The following is a 22,972-nucleotide window of genomic DNA, read 5'->3' as shown; positions in this document are numbered from 1 at the left end:
CAAGTGTCACCAACAACTCAAATACTGAACATCTTTGCCCCTGAATTTCGTGGAAAAAATACTTAACCTTCTTGTTCCATGTCCTTCAACAAATCACACCACATAAAAACACCCCGAATAGCATTAAGGAATCTATTGTGGTCCATATTCTGTCTTCCGTTTCGCCATTTGCCACGACGATGGTCAAGGTTCAAGCACCACGAAACAATCAGTTTCAGTGTCAAGTCTTATCCTTGGTCTTCCTGGAGCACGGGAAAAAGCGAGGATTCGTCTCGCCCTGAGTGTTTCTAAAAGTGATAAATTTCATTCATTTATTTTCTGTGGTCTCCAATTTACACGATCATAAGACAATAGCATGTTGCCCACGACAGGCTCAGATTGAAGAGCAAGATGATGCCCGGAATGGAATTCACTTAATAAGGTGATTTGTTAGGGATTTGTCTGTTATTGTTGGTGAAATTTGAGACAATAGAGCAAAGAATTACGGATAATTTCGGGAAATGTTTGGTGAGGCTTTAATATGGAATCGTATTTAACTTTTCTCACGATGACGTGAGTTAGTCAGTAAGTAAGACGTCAACACTTAGGCCTTTGGGTTGAAAGTATAGCGAGTGAACACTTGAAATAAATCATCCCTTGAAAGCGATATTAACGACGTGGTGGAGAACGCCGGTTTCTCAATCGAAATGGATGCTTTTCTCTTTGATTTGAGTCCTGGTCTAAATTATTACCGATTATCTGAATTTTTTCATCTTTGTTCGGTTGCCTAATACTTAGTATTTCTGTAAATTTTTTTCAAAATTCGTGCTTAAGAAAGATGATCAATCTCTAGATCCTAAGGATTGGTCTCTGCCTCCATGTGTTTTATGAACAAATTAAAAAATTTACCATGAGCAAAATTGGTTTCCTTTTTTTAGGTTTTTTCCAATGTGACAGTAAAGTCTACCCAATAGCGAGGCCATCACCAGTTACCTAGTTTACACGTATGATCATACAGTGTTTCGTTGTAACAACCTTAAACAACACACGGATCACAGACACAGGCTATCAGGTGCAGGTATTCAAATGTGACTCGCGTTGTAGATAATATCAAGCGACGCAGCATACCTGGCTGCATGAGACCAAGGCTAGGAACTAGATACAAAAGAATCCAGAATACCTCCGGCATTCGAATCTAGGGAAAAGCTGTCGCGCAGAAAAAGAACCCCATTAATATTACATTCCTTCCGATCGCGAGGGTCACAGTGAAATCGAACGGCATTGTTGTTTGTACAACTGAACAATTTTGGGCTAGAGTTCCCTAGGACCATCTATTACATAAAAAGCTGTGCGACAACTCAATTTGAAGGAACAAAAAAATCACGCGCGTCCTGTTAGGAGCGTCCTAACTGATGTAAATAATATTGCTTGGGGTGCTTATAGAATCGACAAGAGGAGGTGGAAAGGGAGGGTTCCCAAGGACCCAGAATTTTCTAAGTGATCAGGAATAAAAACTTCAATGGGAAACAAGGGTTAACAGGGACATATAATTTGCACCTCATCGATATAATTTTTACCCTGGGCCCCGTTCGAGCCACAGCTCAACACTCCACCGCCACGTAACAATCTGGCTATCATGTCATGTCGCCATTAAAAATCTACCCACGACCTCAATGAAATTTATTCTCGCAGTCCTTAATAACTGCATCAATAATGGCTCCCTTCCCTGCACCTGGAAGATAACAAAGATAATTCCCATAAGGACAAAAGGCTATTCCTACGAGCCGCCTCTATTATCTACCTTGGGAAAGCTTTCGAGAAAGCTACACGGTGTAGAGGTGGTCCGACACTGCGATCTCAAAAGTATTATTCCTCATTACCAGGTTGGGTTCCGGCATTGACACGGAACACAACACGCATTGAGTTGTCTTCACGATACTGTGACCAGCAGACTTAACATGTGCACTGGACTTAGAAAATCCTTTCACTCCGTATGTTTAAATTAATTGACTATGAATTCCCTATCCTGATTATAAGACTTGCTATAAACTACTTCGAAGATAGATGTTTCTATGCCAAAGTGGGAAATGAATACTCCGACTTCTTGCCGGTAACTCCGGGAGTACCGCAAGGACCAACACTTTACAATATTTTTACGGCGATATCCCGATCCCTGCTGACGACACACTTATCGTCTCTTCTAACTTTCGGTCTGACAAAGCAGCCAAAGTGATCGAAAATTACTTAGTAATCAATGGGCATATTGGAGCGATGGGTTGAGTATTTTGGTGAGGTACTCAAATTCAACTCATCAGCTTAAAAATCATAAGTCGCCAGGAGCCGATGGAGTTACAGCTGAATTAGTTAAATATGGAGGCGACCAGTTACACCAAGCGGTTCATCAACGTGTGCTCAAGGTATGGGACAGGCATTATCTTTCTCATAAATAAAATGGGAGATATCACACAGTGCAGCAATTATAGAGGTATCACGTTGCTGAGTACCATCTGTAAGATATTCTCCGCTATCATGCTAGGCCAGATAGCCCCATACGCCCAGAACATCATTGGCCCATACCAAAGAGGCTTCACTCCAGGCAAATCAGCAACAGATCAGATTTTCGCTGTGCGGTAAGCGTTGGAATATGGACAACAGTTACACCATTTATTCATCGACTTTAAGGCCGCCTATGATAACATAGCCAGGGTAAAACAGTACACGGCCATGGGAGAATGCGGTATCCCGACAAAAATGATAAAACTGACTAGGCTGACCCTGATCAATGTGTGAGGCCAGATAAAAGCAGCAGGATCACTCTCAAGACCATTCGGCATCAATAACGGTCCTCTGTAACCTGGCCCTCGAGAAAGTGATCCGTGATGCTGAGGTAAAGCAAGAGGTACGATCCCCTTTAAGTCCACCCAACTACTGGCCTATGCTGACGACATCGACCTCATGGGAAGAACCACTCGACACGTATAAACTGCCTTCATCCAGATCGAGCAGGTGGCGCGACATCTTGGGCTACACATCAATGAAGGCAAAATAAAATATATGGTGGCAACGTCAGCACCGAAAACCAACCAACCAACAACATCAAACCGCACTGGTCAAACGGGAAGAATAAAGATAGGAGACTACAACTTTGAGACCGTTGATAATTTCTCCTATCTAGGGTCAAAAATCACAACCGATAATAGCTACAATGAGGAAATCCGCGCACGGTTGCTGTCAGCCAACAAAGCCTCAAGGAGCCCAATTAGTGCTTTGGTGCACCGTTTTGATGCCACAAACTCCTAAGACCGTGACTGTTGTTAGGGGGGAGCAGTTTGGAGCAGGGAGGCAGAGTCCAGCCAGTTCGGAGCTTCAGAGGCAGCCAGTAGCATTCACGTAAGAAAGCAGCTCTTCTTCCCTGCAGCTAGAAATCTCTGTGAGGTCCCCAAAGAATGGTTTAACCAGTGTCCGTAGCCTAACTCTAGCAAGAACTGGGCAATCGCAGAGAAAGTACTTGAGAGTTTCCCTTCCTTCTCCGCAGCTTCGGCAATGCGAGTTGTAGGGTATGCCGCACCTAGCGACATGGTCCCCTATGGGCCAGTATCCCGTGCAGACCGCCGTAATCTTGAATGAATTTGCACGCGTCTGGTACAGTGGCTCTCGTGATCGGGCTATGTTATATGCTGGCCAAATTCTCCTTGACTTGGCACAGCTTGTAAGCCTTCGCCATCTCAAGCCCGCGGCTGCTAGGTAGTGCGAGTAGACTCGGCCCGCGACAGCCGCCAGCGGAACACCGACTGTATTCGCCGCAGGACTGCCAAGAGCAGAACCTTGCCTGGCCAATCCGTCAGCCCGCTCATTCCTCTCTATGTTTCTATGCCCGGGAACCCAGCGCATCTCTGCACTGCCCCACCAGCCTGAAAGATGTCGTCGTTGAGAACAAGACCTTGATGGCCGCTTGGCTGTCGGTCAAAATGACTATCTAACGCTTGGGTCTCGAATCACGCTTCAGCCATCGAGAGACTTCCAATATCGCCAGTACTCCCGGATGGAATACACTGGCGAAACCTGGGAGAGCATACGACTTGGGTACACCGTGCATATTCAAGACCCCCGCGCCGACTCCACAGGCCATCTTTAATCCGTCCGTAAAGAATACTGTATCATAGTCTTGCAACATGCCTCCGGTCTTCCACTTTGCCCGGGTGGAAGATCCACAGCAAAGGTTCTCGTGAAGTTCAGCTTGCATGTGGCATAGTCTGTGGGAAGTCGTCGACATACACCACCACCTTCACCCCACTGCTGTCCAATGTTCGTAAAATTTCGTCCATTACTATTAACCAGAGCACCGGTGAGATGCCGCCACCCTGTGGGGTGCCTCTGTTCACAGCTCTGGTCATATATGGTGTAGCGGCTTTTCTCCAGGAAACCGGTCCATCGCATCTCTTGCAACGCTATTACATCAGCCTTATATTGGGACAGGGTATCAGCTAGCTGCTCAGCAGCGTTTGGTTTGTACAGGGAGCGCACGTTCCATGAGAAAATGCGCAAATCGTTAATCCATTGTCGTTGCCGGGATCGTCGTTGTAAGATCCATTTTGTCTCGGGCTCCTTTCGTGTCTTCGCAACATCGGTTTTCCGTGTAGGGTTGTCAGCCATATCCAACCCCCAACCTTCAGGTTCATTTGGTACATTTTGTCCTCCAATTCGGTATCCCTAAAAGCTGTCTGGCATCCTGGCCTACGCCACTGTTCCATCTCAGGCAGGGTGTTTTCTACCCTAGATATTGCCCTTATAGACTTTTCGGCTTGGATCATCATCATCAATTGTTTGCATCTCACTTTTCAGGGCATAGTTCTTTTTCAACAACCACATTCCTTGTACGTTGGATGGTAACGACACAATAAAGAATTTAAGACTTGCGGTTTCGTCCAGGGCAGAGGTAACTCACCAGATGCTGCCTCACTTCTTCCCTGGGAGCAGCGTGACCGAAGGGTTACAGGGTGGTATTTGCTCGCCTTTATTAATTATAAAACACGTCATGTATATGAATTATAACGAACACAAATCCGCGTTGTCAAATTTTTTTTAGGCCTAAGCCGGCCAAGACTAAAGTAAGATTTTATTTAGGAATTGAGGGATTCCTAAGGATTCCTAAGTCTTAAGGTGAGGCAGTGTCTGATGAGTTCCCTCCGGCCTGGACGAAACCGCAAATCTTAAATTTTTGCATCTTGGGGGCTTGCCCAAGAACGAGGGTTCCGTGGACCACAACCGCGAAAGCATGTCGCTTTCCAATTGGTCCGGTCCGCCATTAAGTGGATGACCGACTTAGGAATCCCTCAATTCCTAAACAAAATTTTACAATAAAGAATGTCGACAAATGCACTGCAACCAATTCTTAGCCAAATCATTCGATCCAAGCAACTTCAATCCTCTTAGCGCGTGCTTCACTCACAGGATACAGTAATATTTCTCTTCCATTCTTGCAATCCTAATCATATAATTAATGACAGACATCCCTTGGAATTTTAATCCGCTTCAACACTAATCATCACGTTCAAACCTTTCTCACGGCAGAAAAATATGTGAGAAAACGCTCATCATCCCAATATTCAAGCATTCGGCCTTTCTTGCCCTCATCAATAGATAAGACGGAGGCTATAAAAAGATACAATAATTGAACGGGAAACACGACAAATCGGCGTGACATAATGGCTCCTAAGTGCTTCCGGTGGTTGGTCCGAAGACGTGACAACTCATATCGAACCCAATATAGGGTACGTACTTTATTCTGACGGGACAGTCTTAATCCACAACATAATCTGATTGAGAGGAAGACACAGCGGACCAACCGTCCAGCGGAGCCAGGCTGCCCAGTTCGAAATTAGTATCTTTTTACAAAGATATCTCTTCAGCTGCCTTTTACACCTTTATTTTCTCTTTTCACCGTTGTGGATATTGTTGATAACAAGGCGCTATCATTTTGTTTGTTTGTTTGGAGTCGGCAACAATAAAACTGATTTCAAGAAATTCACTTTGAGTGCATTTTGTGATGTTTACTTTAGTGCAACTGCAACAGATAGTGCAGCATAAAATCTTTGTTAAAGAGCCGAAACAAAGATTTTTATCTGCATGCTGGTATCTACATATAAGGGCCCTGGATTTTCTCCACTTGAAGATTTTATAAAGCACTTGCTCACGGAGCGGGTAAATCAAATTAAATTTGTTGGAATGGTTTGATTTTAATCGCTACATGGTGTTAAGTAAAAATAAACCAATATTCATAAATAGAAACGGATTATACAATAGGTTTCATTTACAAGATAAGAAAAATATTTTCTTTGTTTATAATTTTATCACGAATCTTTGTTTTCGTAGATTTGTAAAAATTATCGCCAAAATTCCAAGCTCCAAGTATAGTAAATACTTTTTTGCATAACTCAGCGATAGCCGAGCTAAGACAATTAAGTCATTTAAATCTTAGGGTGATATTTATACGACATATCACATCTTTTCATCGGGGTAGAAGCTTAAAAATTCAGTACTATCAGGATCAAGGTAAATCGGTGCTAGTTTTTCGATTTTCGTGCTCCAAATTCGAATCACAAATTTGTCATGCAAACTTGTATATACTACTATTAAAGGGGTTGTCTTATGAATATCTATAACAAAAGGAGTGCAGCCATAGGTACGAACCATTCGGGAAACCGGAAGCTAGACGCTTAAGGTATGAAAGATATTGTGTATTTCTTTTATAAAGAGATTTGAGTGTACATTTGCCCCATTAGTATCTACCACGTAATATATGCATATATCCACTTTCAAGTGATATTGACATTCAAAGTCTGGAATTTGCACAGACGCGACAGCTTTGACCTATTATAACTTTATTAGTAATAGTGCGATTTTCACCAAATCTGGTAGGATCATTTTCAACATTGCTGTGGGAGTGGGACCCTCGTGATTTTTTTCATATTTTTTGGTTATGAAATGGGTCCGTTAATCACTTTCAATCAACCGCACTCCCCACCTTTCCAATTAATGCCAAAACTAAGCCAGCTTCGAAAAGTACTAACCGAGACCTTTAATTTGATACCCCACATTACTATATTTGATGAAAAAAAATGAACAACCTCCTTTTCATGTATTTGGTGTCAATCGCTACAACCGTCTCCCAGAAAAATGCGTGTGACCGACAGACAGACAGACGGTAAACCGATTTTAATAAGGTTTTGTGTTTACACTCAAACCGCTCAAACTCCTAAAAGCCCACCCAAGAATATTGATTGACATTTGGTCGACATTATGAGTGTTTTTATCTCTTGGGTGGATAAAGTTGTTGGCCACATCTAACAAGGATATCACACATGACTAACCACGTAAATTCGCAGACGGACCGCTTGAACGTAAAAAACTGTGATTCGTATTGATGGCAGCAGAGGAGACCAGTTCGATGAGCTGGGGCTCCATTAGCGTGGCAAAGTACGAGAAGCGTAACGTAGGGTCTGACGGACAAAAGGAATTCCGCCATTGCGTCGAGTTGCGGGAGTTGAAACCCTGCAAATAACAGCGATTTTGCTACAGTATACCGCATTATAAATTTTTCACTACCATTCTTAATTTTGTATTATCTGTTCCCCTGGTGGTATGCTATTGTAACACAGGGATGCAAATTGCATCTCTTAGTAACAGCGAGGTCATCCTTGGCTTGATGGTCTTTTGTGGAACTGTTACTTGGCGTCCCCTGTAGCATAAGTTACTATTTTCATTTATTCGTAACTATAGTGAATATAGCGAACAGACAAATGATCGTTAACTATACGAATTAGAGCCCACGTCCTGAGTGCAGTTATATACTCCCTGCTGTCGCAAAGGTAATAGCTGATATTATCCTGGAGCCTAACCAAAAACAGAAAGAGAACCTGACAAGCCTTGTTACGCCATAAATAGAGAGTAGAATCGCATGCTACGTCCAAATAAAACCTTAGAGGAACTCGAAATCCAGAGCCAAGTCCACCCGAGTTTCACTCTTGCTTGCTTGTTTTTTCACATTATTGCTGATGTCCCAAACATCTATTCTTATCGAGTCATAGACCTTGGTCTAATGCCTCTGGATTTGGAGAAGGAGGCAAGCAGAGTTGACCTGAAGATGAATACCAATAAAATCGAGATTCTCAGTTTGAAAATTTTTTGCCTTCTTGCTGCTTACATTAACGTGGAGAAAATTGAAAGCGACGGTCAGTCCATTCATCTATTAAACGTTGCTTTTGCTGACGGTAGCACACACTGTTTGTCATTCAATGCTTTAACTGCATTACGTCCGCTATTTTGCTGTAGCTATCTAAACATCAACATCAAATTGAGACTGCTCCGTGGCAAAGTGAAGGACTACTGTGGCAAATAGATCTAATTGAAGTGCTAGGTCCTGCGTGGATGTTTATGGCAACCATATATGTTATTCAAAACAGCATTTGAGTCAGGAACCAATAATGGTAAGTCTCAGGCCCGAAATCGAACTACTGGAATAGAGGAGTCGTCTTCTGCAAATATGAGTTCAAGATCAGGAATCCGTTCCTGTTTTGCAACTTTTAATTCTTTCACCCCTGTTTTTCTTCTAGGATTTTGAAGGGTGGGGCAAGTATCAACCCGGAAATATAGGCAAAATTGTGAACTTTGTTCCAATTTCGAAGTATTCATCTTTTAAAACCCTATGGGGGTTAATAAATATTCAGATGAAACGAAAAAATAACAGCAGCTGCCTATGCTGACCGGCTCAAAAAGAAATCTTATAGTTTTTAAGATTCCTAAGTTCTCAAGTTCTCTTATTCAAGCTGATATAACATAATCGTTTTACTACCGGTCGTAAAATCAAAGTTTTGGAAGACACATTTAAACTAGTCCAGTAATTACAGCTCCTTCTGCTGTGAGCGCGTTGATAAATTGCAAAATTCATCGCAATCTGCGAATACCACCTGTTAACGTAGAAATAATGGGACTGATATGTTTCAATTTTGGCAACCTCGGCAGTTTACCCGACTAAAAAATCATGGCTTACAGTCTTCACCTTTTCAAAAACGTTGTCACGGGTATCTGTGCAATTTACCGACGAAGTTTTTGTTTATTAATGTTTTAGGTCAGGTTGACCAAATGACACCATGCCGATATCATCACCATCATCAAGGGCGCAAAGACCAGTATCCGGTCTAGGGCTGCCTTAATAAGGAACTCCAGACATCCCAGTTTTGCGCCGAGGTTCACCAATTAGACATCCTAAGTAACGGCTCCATCTCAGGCAGGGTCTGCATCGTCTTCTTTTTCTACAATAGATATTGCCCTTATAGATTTTGCGGGCTGGCTCATCTAACCTACCCCATCCCCACGGTTTTAGTTACCCGCCCACCGCATTCAATGGAAACGGATTTTGTCTACAACCAAACGATCATGATATCCCTCATAGATTTCGTAATTATGTAGGCTACGAAATCGTACATCCTCATATAGGGGGCCAAAAATTCTTCGGAGGATTCTTCTCTCGGACTCTGCTAAGAGTTCGCAATTTTTCTTCCTAAGAACTCGGGTCTCCAAGGAATACATAAGGACTGGCAAGATCATAGTCTTGTACAGTAAGAGCTTTGATCCTATGATGAGACGTTCCGGGAAGAACAGTTTTTGTAACCTGAAATAGGCTCCGTTGGCAGCCAACAACTATGCTCGGATGTCATCGTCTTAGCTGTTATTGGCTTTGATTTTCGACTCTAGGAGGAATTATCAACGGTTTCAAAGTTGTATCTGTATTGTTCTCAGTGTCGTTTAATTTGGTTGGTTCTTTGGTTTTTGGTGCTAACGTTGCCAAGATATACATATATCCTCTTGTCTTCATTTTCTGGAACCCAAGATCTAACGCCGCCTGCTCGAATTGAATAAAGATATTTTGTACATCCCAGATTGTTCTTCTCATGATGTCGATATCGTCAGCATAGGCCAATAATTGGATGGGCTTAAAGACGACGATCCCACTCTCATTTACCTTAGCATCACGGATCACTTTTTCCATGGCCAAGTTAAAAAGGGTGCACGATAGGGCATCCCCTATCGACCATTGTTGATGTCGAATGTTCTCACAAGTGATACTGCTTCTTTAATCTGGCCTTACACATTGGTCATGGTCAGCCTTATCATCTTCGTCGGGATATCGAATTCTTCCATGGTCATGTACAGTTTTACCCTCGTAATGCTATAATAGCCGGCCTTAAAGCCGTCAGAAAGATGGTGCAACTGATGATCGTGTTCCAACACTTTCTATCCTTTGACGCATAGCGAAAATATCTGATCTGTTGCCGATTTACTTGGAGTCTCTTCGATATGGGCCAATGATGTTCTGGGCATATAGGGATATCAGGCATTGATTCGCTGCCTCATACCTTGAGCATAAGTTGATGAACCGCTTGTATAATTAGTCGCCTCCGTATTTAACCAGTTCGCCTGTAATTCGATCGACTCTTGGGAACTTATGATTTTTAAGAAGATGAATTGCACGGAATGTGTCTTCTATGCTTGGTGATGGCAGTATTTGTCCGTCGTCTTCAGCTGGCGAGACCCCCAGCTGGTCCCATCTGGAGATGCACACGTTTGTTTGTAGCCCACTTTCCGCGTAAACCAGATACTTCCAGCAACCATCTCGTGTGACACTACTAATTGAATAATACGCAGTCCATTGTCTTTGGTAGTTTTGCGTAAGCTATGAGAGCTAACGGATCTCCTGAATACAAACTGCGACTCTACTTGGCTGTTAAAATCTCCAACTATGATTTCGATATCGTATCTGATACAGACTTCGAGGGTTCCTTCTCCTGCCTCGTCAAAGATATCCTTCTCTGACTCTGCAGTCCCCTCTGTAGGAGCGTGAACGTTTATGAGACATACATTTCAAAATTGGCCTCGCAAACCCAAACTGCGTAGCCTTTCGTTTATGTTTTCGAAGCCGATAAGAGCAGGTTCCATTTTTTGGTTGACTAAGAAATCGGTGTGTCCGGTTAGCTGAGCACAAGGCTGTTGTACGGAAGGTCACGGTTCAAATCTCACTGGTGGCGGTGGGATTTGTATCGTGATTTAACGTCGAATACTGGTCGACACAGCTGTGAATGAGCACCTAAGTCAAATCAGGGTAATAATCTCGGCCGAGAAAAACGCTGACCACATTGCCTCCTACAGGGTACTGTAATCCTGTATTGTACCGTTATAATCCTGAATAAAGTGCTCTAACACACTTCAAGGCCCTGATTATTATTATTATTATAAGAAATCTACAACACATGGTTTACCGGATGGCCACTATAATATATGGTGTAGTGGCTCTTCTCTCTTTTGGCGCTACGATCTGTTTCTTCGGAGTATATAGTGAAGTGCTCTTTCGACCTCTTTAGTTTGCTCGTCATCGTGGATGAGAACGTTCTTCACAGGACTATCGAAAGATTTTGCAATCAAGCTTTTTCGTGATGGGGTGTAGACTTCCGAGATCATTGTGTTCTGCGGCATCTTTCTTCTTCCTTGACCAGCGCAATAGCAAATTTCCTTTTGTCACGGTGCACACTACGCTAAGTTTCCCGGGATTTCGCTCGGTATCTAAATTCGAGCGCATGATATCCGCCATCAGTCACAGCGGTCAATGGAGCCTTCTACGCCCTCCGTTCGTTGACCCTACTACTACTAGAAGGCAAAATCTAAATCTACTGGTGAATGCGGTATGACAGATCTGATTAGACATTCGCCGCGAGGGGCGGGAACGGAAATCGGGATCCAATTGGCATTGTGGAAAACCCAGTGCTCGAACAGTGTACTGCTGATGACAAGGCGGTGGAAGTTGTTACGGCCGCGAAGGCTTAGGCGGATAGTTACCCGCAATTCTGGCAAAGCTCATAGAAAACCTAATTCTGCTTTACATCGCTTAAAGAAAACCTCCTTCTCCTCTATATCCGAAATCTCAGTTGGTGCATAGCACACAGTTGTGGCACTTTTTAAACTGGATGGGAATCTTGCAATGAAAGTCCTGTTGAAAGCCTGCTTTTAGGTCGGGAGGGAACACTTTCCGTAGCCATCTGCAAGTGTCTAACGCTGGATTCGCGGCAACTGCCACTCGACTTTGCAAAGTACAAAATGCACATACTGCTATGTGTAGGATTCTCACTCGAGTTGGGGAAAACTAGGGTTCTGGTGACATGCCTTTGCCGAGAAACCTGCATATATTCCATGACATATCGCGGATTCCGTCCAGCTAAGAAATGTACACAGAAGAGGGGACCGGGGAGAACCAAGAATTCTGTGATGTTCTTGAGAATACAAGAAGGAATCTCAAAAGACGTTCGAATTTTACCGACAAATCAAAAGAATGAAGCAATACACTCCGCTGCTCGCCTCTCCGAGTCAATGAAGGAAATTCCATTTGCGACCGTGTGGTCATATGAGATAATGAGAGAATCTTTTAAGGAATAGCTGAAAAGTTAGAACAAAAATGAGTTGAAGGTCTCGTCAACTGAAAACGAAAGACAAAATCCTACAGCAGTTGGTGAAGAAGGTGTTGAAATATAACTAATTTCCCTTATCTATGGTAAAAAATCACAATCAATAAAAGTAAGGATGGCGAAATCCACTACCAACATTTGTCAACGGAGCCTATTTCAGCTTAAGAAAGACTGATTGATCTGAACTATTCCTACGGACTTGGTACCTTAACCAGCAAAATTAGGAGCTCTGGGCGACATATAAAAGCAGAATCCTTGGACGAATTTTTGGCGTCTCACAGGACATGTCATCGAAAATATCGAATAGATGCGTTATCTACAGGTCGAAAGTGACAGCGGATGCGTCACTGGCTGGCTATGCCATGCAATGAACCCATTTACCTAGAGTGGCCGACGAATGAGTCACCCTCGAATTCCATAACAGAACAGCACAGCGAAGTGTGAGGTTCTCAGAAAGGCTTGGAGGGACGTAAAGCGCATTTCGTCGCACTGAGAACTACTGTTTGCAAACGTGCAGGACTCCGTATGCTCCATTTAGGAGATATTGGCCACAGTTTATGCATTCTAAAAGATAGATGATACCGTAGCACATTAAAGAAATCTATTAATGATATCACGACCGTTTAGTTGTAAATAAAATCCGATACGACATATTCTGGCGGCTAGTTCAGCCCAGAAGGTCCAATTCCTGACCCCTTTCTAACCACACTATCACATCTTCTACCATGAAGATTGATGTATACAATTCCTTATAGAACTGAATAACTTCTTCAATGTTTTGATTAGATACATACATGGTCTTCTCACTACCAATTCTATTTACATCTATATGTAAACATGTATGGGTCTATGTATATCCAAAGGACAGTGAAATCATTTTGAACCCAATACCAGGCCGGTCGAAAAATCAGGTTAACAATCACTTTGAATTTTCAGTGATGTTGAAATATCTTTTAATGAAATCTTTAATATTTTTCAAACATCTAAATAGCTTTCATGCGGCCAAACCAATTTCATTCATGCCCCATTGTATGTAGAAAGCCTTTCATTCCCCTGGAGTCATGGTTCTAGTATAATTCTAGTTCGAATCACATTCTACAGAATGGGAAACTGAGTATAGCAGAAATTGATAATACAAGAATACTATTGTGGGCGAGCCATGAATGCATTTCAGGCAGGGTTGGAAAAAAGTAAGTGGGTGGTGAATGTAGTGGGAAAATTGAGAGGAGCTCTCGGAGTTCAATAATTGAAACTACTGTAAAAGCAGAAAATTACTTCAGTTGAGTGAATTGCGCTCATGTCGAAGTGGTGGAAGCTTCGGAAGTTATCAATTATGTAGTCAGCAGGATTCCATATTTAAGTAGGTCATGCATAGTATGCAAGTGTAGGGAAGAGATTCAAGATCTTATTGTCAGGCAGGTGCCGTTTTCTCTGTGATTTCTATGTCAATGTGCTTTCAATGGATTTATTAACTTCTGTGAGTGGACAAGAGATCGTAGATAACACCTGCCTTTGAATAGATATCGAACAGTGAATAGTTAGCAGGAAAACTGTAATGCAATGAATCTAGGTATTGCCACGTTACCTTATGATGAAATTGAAATTGCCAGGTTCACTTACAACAAAATAGGGATGGAACTATGTAAAAAAGCCGAAATTTCCACACTTCTTTACTTATGAATTTGGAGGGTCAACCTTTTTATGAATCGCATGTTGAAATTCTACGTTGGTTGGAAGCTAACCTACCGAGGTTCTTTAATCCTGAAAGAAATTTAATGAAAAAAGTCCTGCGAGCCCTTAATATAGTTCTAGTCCTCTGAAAAGCTTAGAACCCAAATAGCGTATCCTATGTGTCCCTATTTGCTTTGCCATATCAAAGATGAATCACTTCGTTTTTCATACCTGAACCGAACAACAACATTTGGAGTCCTTCAGCGAAATTCCTGAGCAGTATCAAGTAATATGTATACAAAGGCGCCTCTGGCTCCAGTCATATGTAATACAACGGAAGTTTATATCCTCTCTCATTGATCGATTTGTTTTATTTATTTCTTTGCCTGGTAACCATAAATTTTTATCTGTTGTCGAATTGCCATAAAAAGTCACCACCAAAAGATATGTGAGTCCACCATTTATTGCACCACACATGGAGGAGACTAGACCGAAGACTCGAGTAGATTGAAACCAAATTGGAATGATGTCATAAAGTATTTGATACGTGACTCCCGTAAAGTGCTAGTAAATGGAAAAACAAATATTAAGTCTGTAACCGCACAAGGATAATGGATTCTTTTCAATGGAGGGAGGAAGAGGATATTGCGAATTTTGTTTAGGTAAGCAAAAATGGCTTCAATAAGGACGTCTGGCACTGCATCATAACGTCGAGTTGAAATGTTGGCACTTGGGATGGAAATAGCGTATTCTTGTTTTAGGATACCAACTAATGAAGACGAAATTGTTTGTTTCGATATACCAAATTAAGATAGTGACATTTTAAAGTTGATAAAGGAATGTTGTTATAGTACTCAGATTAAAGATTCAATTTTCCCTTTTTTCCGATCGAATGCATTTGTCCCACTAGTACGTAGCACGTAATTAATGCATGTATAATATTAGGTGAAAATATCCACTTTCTAGTGATATTGACATTCAAAGTCTTAGATTTACAAAGAAGCGACAATTTTGACGTATAATAACTTTGTTAATAATAGTGCGATTTTCACGAAACTTGGTAGGTGGTACTAGGATGAATTTAAGGGGTTTTCCAGACAATTATGTATGCGGTTTATTTCGAAGCCAAGGCCGCCGTATAGTGGCCGCCTCTTGATCTTTGCTAGATTTGTCACTTCCAGGACCCGCACTCCCAACTTTTCCAACAAATGTCAATACTAAAACCGGCTTCGAAAAAAAATGTACACCCCTTTTGCATGTATGAGAACCGCCTCTTAAATTCGACGCATTGTATACGTGAGGATTCACAGTTCCCACCTTGGTGTCTTCCAAATTCTCTGAAGTGGGCAGAATCGTACAAGGCGTCCAAATAATTGTCCCAGAAAAATTAGAAAATGGCAATGTTCATTGGCGATCACCATCATTAGGTGAATCTCAGATCAAGATCCACGGCGAGTTTACACAGAGTTTTCAGGTTTGAAGTAATAGCAAGGTCTCACTCCCGCGCTCTTCAATATAGCTCTAGACCTAAATAAAAGGACCAAAACAAAATTTATGAACCAACATGACAGAATGTCCACAAGAAGATCAGTATTCACACATGCGGGACTCTCATCAACCCTGTATTATCGTTTAGCTGTGAAACTTGGATCATGGCAAAGGCGTCTGAAAATGCCATCAACGCCTTTTCTAGTTAAACTTCGAAAGCTGTAGTGAACGGCCCATGCTCAAAAGACCTTAGATCTTATTTCTGGAGAGAGAAGCTCCATCTGTGATGACGGTAGTTCTTTTAAATAGGTAGAATCTTCCAAGTTCCAGCGTGGGTATAAAAAAAAGGAAATTTGAAAAATTTCAATTTCCCCGATAGAGAGCCATAGCAACCTGGCCAATTAATGTGAACTCGATTAATAGAGGCTCCATATGCGATCAATTAAAAGTTAGCAATAATAATACTATCCGTTGGCGAAACAATCCGAATCAGGACCTTGAAATGTGTTAGAGCACTTCATTTAAGACCGCAAGGGAACACTAACGCTCCCCCTGGCGAGGGTGAACATCGAGAAGTTCGTCGAAGCTGTTGGGAGAAACAGACCCGCGCTGAAGGGCGCTTCGAAGGTTGGTAGCATCACAGCTGACACTGTCGTAAACTCAGTGATGAACGACAGCGTGTGAGTGCGATAAAAAAAGCAAAGCTCGCGGCTGTCAGAACGCAGCCAACGAGGTAAATGAGGACCCATGTGGACTTGGCAATAAACTTGTCACCTGGAAAATCGGAGCTCGGCGGAAACCTTGCAGACATCCCGAACGGGTTAATGTCAACAGCGCGGAAAACGTTGAGGATTGCCCCCTTTTCGAAGAAAAAGTTTTCACCATGAAAAACAAGATGGCGCCTGGTCCTTATGGTACCCTGGCAGAAGTTTACAGACTGGTGTTCCGCCAACGGTCAGACTTTCTGTTCGAAGCGATCAACGCCTGCCTAAAGGAGGGTTAATCAGCAAAGGAAAAGTGGATCCGGAGCTGTCGTGAGCATACCGACCGCTGTGTATGATTGACACCGCCGGGATAGTGCTCGAAAAGTTCATCAGGAGTAGACTCGCTGAAGCAATTCGCGCTGATGGGGACTTATCGCAAGACAGTTCAGGCTCAGAGCAGGGAGCTCCACGGCGGATGCTGTTATATAGGTCCTGGATGCAGTTCATCGAGCCGAGACACACAGCTGCCGATCTCGACGAATAGTCCTCCTCAAAACGCTGGATGTCTGAAATGCCTTCAATTCTATAAGATGGACAGAAATACGAAACGCATTAGAAACACACCCCAGTTGCAAAGCTATCTCTTGTGGATTTTAAGGGATTATCTGAAATACCGCTTTCTGCTGTATAAGACGCTTGAGGGCCAGTGGAAGATGAAGATAACGTCGCGGATAGCGCAAGGATACATCTGGACCCCTGGAACGCTCATTGTGATAGTTTGCTAAGACTCGACATGCCAGAAGAGTCCCACCTGCTCGGCTATACAAACAACGTTGCGGCACTTTTAGCCTAACACACTGTTGAACAAGCGCTAAGTAGACATGGTATATTGATGCGACTGGTAAGCGGATTAATGACTGTTCGTAGCTCCAAATTCGCACTGCGAAAACCGAAGTAGTCATCTCAACTTAAAAGAGAATTCCATCTCTGTGTAGCAGGTCAGGTCAGGTGAAAAACAACGGTACCTTAGGTCCACGCTTGACTCAAAGATGGGCTTCTTCGAGTAGCAGCGCACAAGCCTGCAGCTGGGGTTTCGGCCTTGAGTCGGCTAATGACGAATGTTGAGGTCCTGTATCTACCAGGAGATGCCTTCTAATGGGAGCAACACAGTGCATTTTGCTTTATGGCGCGGGTGTATGATCTGATACTCTTGACAAGGAAGTGCATTGTAAGCGCCTTCCTCAAGTGCAGAGGTGGGGAGATTTGCGAGTGGCGACCGGTTATTGGACTGTCTCAGAACCTGCCGTGATGGTGATCGCGGGAGTGATCTCCGTTGCCCTTCTTACTGAAGGGCGTAAAGTTATCTACAACTGCAAGAGCGAAGATTTAAAAGAACTTCAACGCAAATTTACCGAGTGGTAACTCTCTTAGCTAAATAAGCCAAGAGGCAGAAGAACTGCACGCTCATCGACAATTTAGATCCGTGGCTAAACCGAACGCATGGTGAAATTGATTACTTCCTTACCCAACTTCTAAGTGGGCATGGAGGTTTCCAGTCTTATCTGCACAAGATTAGGAAGGGACGATCTCCTGATTGTGTGCTCTGTAATGAAGTGACGGACGATGGCGAACACACCTTTTTCTCATGTGACAGGTGGGACGGGTCTCGTCAGCAGGTTTATGCGCGCCTATAGGAGCTCTCTCCAGACAACATTGTCGGAGAGATGCTGAGGAGCGCTGGCAGATGGAGTCATGTTGCGCATTATGTTGGCGCTCTTGTTACTGCGAAGAAGATTAAACTCGACCGGATGGCAGGGGGTTCCCTGAACTAATAACTCCCGGTGACAAAAATTGACATCCCCCCACGATTTTGGACGTGGCTGCTGTGTAATGCAAACAGATTGTCATCGATTCCAATATACCTTCCACTCTGTAAGTATAGCGTGCCCAGGTCCTGGTTATTCTCTTTATTTTGTGCTTTGTACCCATTTCATTCATCACTAGATTCCATTTTCAGAGCTCGAAAAGCCATGAGATGGGTCATTGAACTTTCCCCTTCATTCGTATAGCGAAAAAGCAGGTTCTTGAATACTAGTAATGATTATCCAGGTTGAATCTTTAGTTCAGACAGTGGATGAAATTGCGATTAAAGCGGTTTTTTCGAAAAGGAACACTTAAGGCTGGTTTCACACTAACGAATTTAAAGAGCTTCTGGACCGAAAGGGTCTGGATTCCATCTGTGTATTGATGACTTCTCGCCTTCCTTCATTGAAGAAGTTCTGCTCCTGCCATATATTCAGTCCACTTTATGTACACCATGAAGTTAAAGCAAGGATTTATTGAACGATAAGAGCTACACCACCCTTTCCAGATTTAATCAAGCACCTTCCCATATACATATGTTATTGATGGAGCAGCGATTCCTAGGCCACTAGTTAGTAATGTTATCGGTGACGACCGAGTCTGTTGCTACTGACTGGGTAACCAGTTTAATCGTTTTCAACATTGGCCCTTCGCTTCAACTGAAGTACAACCCAAAGGATTTTCGCCAGAGGCAACTGGTCAATTCTGATCAAAAGGGGTGGCTTTGATTGGAGATTCAGCAATATTCAAAAATTATTCAAATTCCGGCAATAGAATCGGTTCCCAACTAAACGTTTGGGAAATTTGAATATAGATCCTTATTTATCCCCCTCGATCTGGTTCCCTCGTGCAAAGTTTGGTCAATAGCATCAAACTTAAATCTTCTTATGGTCCTATGATAGGCTGCCTTGGTCAGTCCTCGGTATGACAGGGATACTTTAGCTTGGAGTCTGGTTAGCGCTTGGCTACAGATTTGTCCACCTAAGGGATATTTAGCGTACCTCTCTGTTCGTTCATTTTACGAAGCTTCTCATTTTAAATCTACATAAATATCCCATGATTACGTTTTATAAATAAAGCTTAAAATTGGAAGGAGTGCACGGATTCAGCTATCCTTACTCCCTTCAAAGAATTAATGATTTTTACTCATTTCCAGAGCGTATTAAACGGATCCATTTAAAAATGACCAAGACCAATTTTACTGGAATTTTCCAGAAATGTCAAAATTAAGCTAACATAATTTCGGAATGGAACCAATATGACTGTTGAAATTTGAAATTTTCAACTATGACCAATGAAAAATCGAGTTTTTTTATACACGCATTCAAAGCTCCAAAAATTCTACTTTCTTCAAGAATATGTACTTATATCAGGCAGTCGATGAATACTACCAGTCCAAATAGCCCTATTCCCTCAAATGTGTAATTTACAGATGAAAGGGATTGCCTATGGGACCTTTAGTCCTTTTTAGTCGATAGTGTGGATGAAAACGTAGAGCCCGGAGTACCGGAAAATGAGTTGACGGGAAATTGCTTCCAACAAATGAACTCTCAAAAGCTTGGAAGCTTTTGACTCCATGCACGCATCCTTTCCGTTGACAATGAAATTGACTCTTTCATATGTATCACTATGTGACCTACAATGTATGCTAAAATATTGGTTGCGAAAGGAGTAGACTAGTTGCTTACTAAGTTGGAACGAAGGAGATAGTCCTTGTCAAATGTGTTGCTTTTTGGTAAAATGATTTTGAATCATTATTGCATAAACACCCTCCAGGAAGTGGATATTATACCTTTTATATGATATAGTATTTTACTATCCTTGGCAACCGTGCATGATAATTTAAAAATAGTCCAGATTACAAAGTAGAGACCACTCTAACTAAACATATTAGCTATAATCAAAGATAATTTCTCCTTGAAATCATTGCTCAGAGCGCACACTGTTTCATTGCCTACAATAAAAAGGATAATGGATTCTTAACGGAAGATATTCCCTGCGGCCTTCATAAAGTTCAGCGCGGAAATAGAACCGTCAGCTAACCTTTCATGGCTAGAAGGCATAATATCTGAGGACAGTAAATAGGTTGTGGGGAATACCCTTTATACATGAATATGTGTACGGGATGTCCACATAAATGACTTTACCGACACTCTTCCGGCTAGTGTGCTTGATGAAAGGATAAAATGAAGGTAATAAAGGAGGTGGACCACATTTGCGGCAGTTATGGATACGAAAAATAAGTGTATTAAGAAGAATTACTTTGAAAAGTAATCTAAACACTTGTCATTAAATCATAATATATAAAATTAAAGTGTACGAAGTAAATTTATCACTCCCCAAAACCGTTAGATATAAAATGATGAAATATTTGTCCTGAAGGGTAGGTAGACACAAATTATATGAATAACTCAAAATATTCCCCAATGCATAATTATTTTTTTGGATTTCTTAAAGGTGTTGTGATGCATGGCCGCTCCAAGGAGTTCAATCAGTACTGTGGTGCAACCTTTTTTTGGCAAAAACTCCTAAGACTCAGTTGGCTGTGTTGCTGTGAAAAGAGCATGGGGAACACAATCTGGCCGAAATAGATCTTGAGAGATAGCCCGTACCGTCCACGATGTATAGCAGCTTTCCCACCCAATAACCAGAGCTCTCTAAGGTCCCAGAAGAATTTTGTCTATCTAGTGATCACAACCTGGTTCTAGCTAGAGGTGACCAACAGCAAAGGAAGCATTTGAGGATTTCACCCACTTCTTTGCAACTTTGACAATCAGAATTGTTGTATATGCCGAATCAGGTTCCCTATAAGATAGAGTCCCGTGCAAACCGTTGTATACGTTTGCGCGTGTTTGACCCAGGAGCTGTTATAATCAAGTTTTTGCTGGAGGAAGACCAGATCTTCGTTGACTTTGTGCTTTGAGCCTTCGCCATCTGGAGTCAGCGAAGTAATGTGAGTAGATTCCACCACCAGCGTTTCTGTACTGCCTTACCAAACTAAATGATGTCACCACAGAGTACAATACCGGATGATGCTCCGACAGGTTTCCAGTGCCATCAGTACTTCCAGTTGAAATACGCTGGCGTAACGTGAAGAACCATAACATACTAGTACACTGACTCCGCAGACGATAAAAAATACCGTGTCGTAACCTCGCAAAACATCGTCGGTCTTCCACTCTGCTGGTAAGCACACTGCACCAATGCCCTGGAGTAATTAACGATTTTCTTTTTTTTCCTTCCTACGTTTCTGTTTGAATGTCATTAGATTTGATGCTCTCTAAGCCTACAGCGATTATTATCAAAAGGGGCGGGGGCTATGGCATGGACATCGACTTTACGAGCAAATTAAGTAGAATACAAGTAGTAGGCAATATATTACTTTAAAAGGTGATACCACTAATCCCAGGTTTCAGCCCATTCCCAAAAAATCTAATCTAAATATCTAACGGCAGAATAAAGTGATTAATAACGAATCAATAATTTGTACTTATACTAATAATAGGCAGGCAGGCAACAACAGATGAGAGTCCGGCTATTGGGAGAAACCCAAACTTTTGTTTTCAAGGAATAACAACGACCGTACGGATTGCAGTAACTGATAGCAGAGGAAAATTGATAAACTTAATGAGTGTATTTACCGATGTCCACGAAAGAGTTGGTAGAATGGCCCAGTTAAATGGCGGTAATGTTCCAATCGTCAATTTCTGCGACTCAGTGTCTGCGGTCCTTTTATCGTCGATGGCTCCTTGTTTACTGGACTTAGGTGTCAAAGGATTTTTGGTATTTATTTGTTCTGCACCAGATTTTCCCCGTATATTTCTTTGCTAGTTATCTACTGTTTGTGTTCATCAAGGAAGCGCCCTCTTACCACTCCTCTTTGTTCTTGTTATGGACACCGTCACACGCGATATCCAACGTCCAGCGCCCTACACACTGCTTTACGCAGTTAATGTTTTCCTAGCATCTAGTAGCAAAAATAATCTCAAGCAACTTGTCCAAAAATGGAATGATCGCCTTATGCAACACGATCTGAGATTGAATCTGAATAAAATTGAATTTTTGACAACCGATCCCCATGAAACAGGCACAATTTCTGTCAGCGGCAGTGACTTGCCCAGAACATAACTATTTAAATACCTCGGGTCAATGCTATCAACCAATGAAGAACTGCGCTATTAAATTGCTTCACGCATTAACGCAACCTGGATGAAGTGGCTTTCCATACCTGGTGTTCCTTGTAATCGACGTATCAACGAACGTCTCAAATCTAAAATTTTCCACAATGGCGTCCGTCCCGTCGCTCTTTATGATTCTGAGTGTTGGCCGACTATAAAAGACAATGAACAGAGTCTTCCGGTAATGGAGACCAAGATGTTGCGTTGGACTAGTGGCGTGACACGTTTTGATCACGCCCTAACGAGAATTCGCTTACCAAGATTGGTCTGAACATCGAAGTCGCAGGCCGAAACAACGGTCGCTTGACACGCTGGATGGCGATTTAAAAGCCTATCGATTGCATCCTGATCAGGCATTCAATAGAGCCAAATAACGAATCCGATCACGACGAGCCGACTCTTGTGAACGGGAAAAAGGCTCAAGAGAAAGAAGAAGATGAAAAAAGACCTTGTTTTTCACTGGGGCGTATTCGGGACCAACTTCTGGTGAATTCCCCCAAAGTAATTCGCTAGCTCGTTTAATTGTCTTTTGACTAATTCGGATAGTAGTGTTATGATTCCTTCGTCGACGCCTTCT

This window comes from Hermetia illucens, chromosome 4 (genome assembly GCF_905115235.1).
Source record: "Hermetia illucens chromosome 4, iHerIll2.2.curated.20191125, whole genome shotgun sequence".
Lineage (NCBI taxonomy): Eukaryota > Metazoa > Arthropoda > Insecta > Diptera > Stratiomyidae > Hermetia > Hermetia illucens.
Note: the sequence above shows the minus strand (reverse complement) of the source record.